The sequence below is a fragment of the Aethalodelphis obliquidens genome, unplaced genomic scaffold (genome assembly GCF_003676395.1).
Source record: "Aethalodelphis obliquidens isolate GAN/ISIS:26980383/991018 unplaced genomic scaffold, ASM367639v1 scaffold43, whole genome shotgun sequence".
NCBI lineage: Eukaryota > Metazoa > Chordata > Mammalia > Artiodactyla > Delphinidae > Aethalodelphis > Aethalodelphis obliquidens.
Window position 1 is genome coordinate 12,831,433 of NW_020837987.1, and position 6,043 is coordinate 12,837,475.

The following is a 6,043-nucleotide window of genomic DNA, read 5'->3' on the forward strand; positions in this document are numbered from 1 at the left end:
CGCGTCTGGAGCCTGTGCTCCGCAACGGGAGGGACCACAACAGTGAGAGGCCCGCGTACCGCAAAAAAAAAAAAAGAATCCGCCTGCCAATTCAGGGAACATGGTTTCGAGCCCTGGTCCAGGAAGATCCCACATGCCGCAGAGCAGCTAAGCCCGTGCAGCACAACTGCTGAGCCTACGCTCTAGAGCCTGCAAGCCACAACTACTGAGCCTGTGAGCCACAACTGCTGAGCCTGCGCTCTGGAGCCCGCGAGCCACAACTACTGAAGCCCGCACGCCTAGAGCCCGAGCTCCGCAAGAAGAGAAGCCACCGCAATGAGAAACCCGTGCACCACAATGAAGAGTAGCCCCCGCTCCCCGCAACTAGAGAAAGCCCACGCGCAGCAAGGAAGACCCAATGCAGCAAAAAAAAAAAAAAGTCTCACCGATGGGCTCAGATCTTTAAGCCTGCTCCTGCCCATCCAGAAAGTAGCAGCTGCCTCTTGTTGGTCCTCCGCATGGTCTGGCTCTCATCCCTCCTGCTGCAGCAGGCCATCTGAGATGTTTTGGGGTAGATCCGGGGAGCTAAGGCTGAGCAGGGACCTCAGATTCCAGGTACAGGATCTGATCGCCCCTGGCGACTGCTGTCTCCTGAGTCTGTACTCGCGGCCTCTGCTTTCCCTTGAACCTGAGAGACGCTGCATTGACCCAGGTACATGTGCCACTTTGAGAGTTGGACGGGGTGGGTTCAGTGTTCCTGTGGACCCACAGGCTGCCTGTTCACCAGGGTCGTTCTGCTGCGGGGTCCATGGGCAGTCCTCAGCCGTCCCCTCTGGACTCCCTGGCCACGTCTCCCCTACAGACATGAAAAAGATAGGGAACGCTGTGAACGATGATGATGCCAATGAATTCCATGACTCAGTTGAAATCTGGGTGACAACAGGATAGACGTGGCCAAGGCAGAGACAGCTGCGGGATAGAGGAAAGAACAAGAGACAAGAGACATAGCAAGAGAGAAACAGAGAAAGGCACGGACTACCAAAGCTCAGTCAAGAAGAAACTGCACAACGCTATGAACTTATTAGGAAATGTAATTCTTAGTTACAAACACAGAGGACAGGCTAGGGTGGGTTCACTGGTGACCTCCAGCAGACGGGGAAGGAACTCAGCAACGGCTCATTCACAGTGTGGAAGGCGACACCTCTGTGCCAGCGTTGCCCTGATGAAAAACTTGACTCAGACGACACACAGACACAAAACTCCTTCCTAAAAGTTTAGCAACTCATATTCAGCAACATATGAAAAGAACAGTAGTACGTCATGGCCAAGGGGCATTTATCCTAGGAATACAAAGTAGGTTTAACATTCGAACGTCAATCAGTGTGATTCACCGTATTAAAAACAGAAAATGCGTTTGACAGATTTAACAACACCTTGTGGCCTTGGGTAAACCCCCTTGACCTCTCTGCTCCAATATTTCTTTTCTCTGACAAATGAACACAGCTAAACTATTTTCCCCAGAGGTTTCATTTTGATATAGAAATCTTGGATTTAACTTCATTTAATAATAAAATAAATATAAAAATAAGATAGAAATACAAATATAAAAATAAAATGTAAAATAAATTACTAAACAATTAAAATCAATAAAATAATAAAGATTATTTAAAAGTGCAAGTAATAAAATGGTAATTGAACTTCATCAAAATTAATCTGTTTTGCAAAAGATACTAAGAAAAAACAATAAAAAAAAGAATGAAAATGAAAAGGCAAGTATAGACTTGGAGAAAATATTCACTATATATGTATATTTAACAAATACATATATAATAACTACATGTTACAAATATATAAACTATACAAAGAATTCTTTCAAATCAATGACAACTGCTTTATAAGAGGCAAAATACTGAATATAAACTACAAAAAGTAGATAAACGGTTAATAAGCCCCTGAAAAAATACTGTCATGGAGATGCAATTAAAACTGCAATAAATATCACAATAAATATCATTAGATATTTATAAATATATATAAATATCATTAGAATGGCTAACAAAAAATACTGACAATACTAATTCAACATGTGGCACAGTCAGAGCTCACGTGTTGCTGGTGGGAGCATTCATCGGTAAAACGACTCTGGAAAAAAATTCAAAGAATCTGCTAAAATCGAACCTGGGCACGTTCTGTGACCTGGCAGTTCTGCTCGTGGGACACACACTCCACAGAAATGCACGTGTGTCCACCCAAAGCCAGGGTGTGTTAGCAGCATTATTCGTAACTGGAACCCAGCCAAATGCCCATTGACAGAAGAATAGTTAAATAATTGTGATGAATTCATGCAATAGAAGGACTAAACCGCAGCTCCGGCAACATAATGGGGGCGGGGGCAGCATCAGCTGGGCTGCAGGGGGCTGCTCAGGGTTTGTTTCTTGGTCTGGACGCTGGTGGCGCAAGTATGTTTCATTTTCTGGGAAAACTCACCAAACTAATAATGATTTGTGCACTTTTCTGTATATTAAGCTTCAAGAGAAAGTTTTAAAAGGTTGTTGAATGAGTGCCTACCCACTTTGTATTTAGAAAGATCCTGCTAAATTGAAGTTGTACAAATTCCCCTCAAGGAAGATGAAAGTGCCCGTTTCCCCGACAGCCTCACCAGCAGTGAGCATCATCTTTTTAACCTGGGTCAATCTGATGGGTGAAAAATAATGTCATAACGAGGGTTATTTAAGGCAGTTCAGAACAGCAAAGGCACAGCCCCACCTGGAATTTTTGTGCATGTATTGGAACAGACATGTTTCCCCAGGTAATTAATGGATAGTAAGAGCTTCTGGAACTGTTAAGGGCCATAGAATTCACCCCTGAGGGGCTGTGACCTCTGGGCCCTCAATTATGACAGATGCCCTGATGGCTGTCTCTGGGCATTTAAAGTTTCCTCCCTTCTTCCACTTATTTCTCTGTTTTTCATACCTTTAGTTGGGAAGTCATTTTCAGGGGCCATAACAGAAAAGGGATAGAGATTTGACAACCAAAAAATGGAAATATTTTGAGAGGGTAGAGTCACCATAAAGCCAAAAGACAAGCAGCAAACTGGGAGAAGTGTTTGTAATATCTGTGATGAAGTTTAAGATCCAAAATATACAAAGAGCTGCTACAAACCAATAAGAAAATGATAAAGAGCTTAGGAAGGACACAGTCAAAAGATTTGAACCCACACAGAAGACGAAATAGAAATGACCTAGAATAATATGCAAAGATGCTCGGACTCACTGGCAATCAGGGGAAATTAATGTAAATCAGTACAGCCTGTTTGGAAAGACATTTGGGAGAATCTTTCAAATGACCTGTGAAAAATGCCACTTCCCCTGGACCAGTGATTCCACCTTCAGGAATTTATCCTACAGATACACATCTGTCTGGAAATGACGTGTGTAAGGATATTCACACCAGCTTTGTAGGAGCAAAATATGGAAACAGCGTAAACATCTCTCCATATGGATCTGCTTAAATAAAACCCATCCATACAATTGACCACTTATGCAGCCATGCCAAACAACGAGCAGGCTCTGTATTGATACAAACAATATTTCCAAATTTTACTAAGTGAAAAAAAGCAAGTTGCAGAACCATGTGTGATATCCCAATTTTAAAAAAATTGACATGTTTCCATATGCTCACGTAATTGAATAGAATTACACACCAGATACAGTAGATACGCAGCAAACTTGAATGATGGTCATCTCTGTGGAGGGAAGGGCAGGGGATAGGAGGGGTGGGGACAGAAGACAGGAAAGGGTGATTTTTCTTTTTAAATCAAGATTATTGAGGTCTAGTTTACATACAATAAAATGTCAATACATTTTGGCAAACACACCTGTGTAACCACCATCTCAAGACAACATTTTCTTTCTTTTTTTTATTTCATTTTTAAAAATTTTTTATTTTATATTGGAATATAGTTGATTTACAATGTTGTGTTAGTTTCAGGTGTACGGCAAAATGATTTAATTATATATATATATATATATATATATATCTCCATTCTTTTTCAGATTCTTTTCCCATACAGGTTATTACAGAGTATTAAGTAGAGTGCCCTGTGCTATACAGTAGGTCCTTGTTGGTTATCATTTTATATGTAGTAGTGTGTATATGTTAATCCCAACCTCCTAATTTATCCCTACCCCCCTCCCCTTTCTCCTTTGGTAACCGTAAGTTTATTCTAGGTCTGTGAGTCTGTTTTGACACAGAACATTTTCAACACTGCGGAAAGTTTCATGGTTCCCCCCTCTCCGGGTCAATGCCCTAGCCCAGCCTCAGCCCCAGGCAATCACTGATCTGCTCTCTGTCACCATTTATTAGATTTCTCTTTTCTAGAATTTCACATAAATGGAACCATACAGCATGTCCTTTTTGTGATAATCCAGTGTCTGAATATTCTACAGTCTCTTCATTCTCTAGATGTTTGGGTTGTTTCCAGTGGGGAGCTATTTGTGAAATAAAGTTGCTGTGAACATTCATGTATAAGGTTTTATGTGGATATGTTTTCAATTCTCTTGGGTAAATACCTAGGAGCAGAATTGCTGCCTTAGGTAGGTGTATGTTTATGTTTAAAAGAAACTGCTAAACAGTTTTCCAAATTGGTTCATCCACTTTACCTTCCCGCTCACAATTCGAAGGTTCCGGTAGATCCACTTTGTGGTTTTTAATTTGCATTTCCCTGATGACTAATGAACTCGGGCATCTTTTCATGTTCTTACTGGCTATTTGGATGGTCTCTTTTGTGAAGCGTCCATTTAAGTGTTTGATCTATTTTCTGTTGAGTTGTCTTTTTCTTCCTGGTTTGTAGGAGTTCTTTATATATTCTGCATACAAATGCTTGTTGAATGTCTGGACTACCAGTATCTTATTTGTGGCTTGCCTTCCTATTTTAATGATGTCTGCGGACGAACAGGAGTTATTCATCTTATACTTCAGTTTGTCCAGTTTTTCTGTACAATTAGTGTTTTTGTGTCCTGTTAAAGATATCTGACAACTATTTATTGAGCACATGCTATGTCCCGGGCGTGACTGCTCTAGGCACTGGGAATGGAAAGTCCAAACTTCACTTCTAGGAGGCTTTTCTCCTAACACTTGCACACATGTGCAGACTGCATGTGGATATTCTGTGCTTCTGTTTGCTACAGCTAGTACCGTTTCTGCAGTACAGTTAGCAGAGGGGGATTTACTGTGATGATAGTGCCGCCGGGGCTTCAGCACCCTCACTTGTTCAGGCCTTTTACAAGACCCTGCACCTAATGTGTTGGTAGTTCTATAGTTTTTCCAAAAGAGGGCCCCTCGAATTGTATGATCCTCAGACCCCACAAAACCTGGATCCACCCAATTATATCAGAAAATTGGAAGCCACAAAGACACTCATCAATTGGGTGATGGCTGAATAAGTTATGCCTCGGAGCTCTCCTTGGCTGTAGAAAAAGCAAGCTCTCCACGCAGCACAGAATCATGGTTAAGGGCATGGATTCAGGAGCCAGACAGCCTGGATTCAAATCCCAGCTCTGCTACATACTCATTGTGCAGCCTTGGGCAGGTTACCCAATCGCTCTGGGTGTCAGTTGCTCCAGCTGCAAAATGGAGGGTAATGAGAGTTATCTATCTTGCTGGGTTGTTTCAAAGATTAAGTGAATCCATATACGTAAAGTGCTTAGAACGGTGCCTGGCACATAGTAGGCGTCATTTGAGTGTTTGCAGTTACACCATGAGCTGTGGGGGTGAGCACAGTGATATCTTGAGATACCATGTAGAAATCTGATGGCACTCTCATCTCTAAAAAGTCTGGCCTTGGGGGCTTCCCTGGTGGTGCAGTGGTTGAGAGTCCGCCTGCCAATGCAGGGAACACGGGTTCGTGCCCCGTGTCCGGGAGGATCCCACATGCCGCGGAGCGGCTGGGACCGTGAGCCGTGGCCGCTGAGCCTGCGCGTCCGGAGCCTGTGCTCTGCAACGGGAGAGGCCACAGCGGTGAGAGGCCCGCGTACCGCAAAAAAAAAAAAAAAAAAAAAAAAAA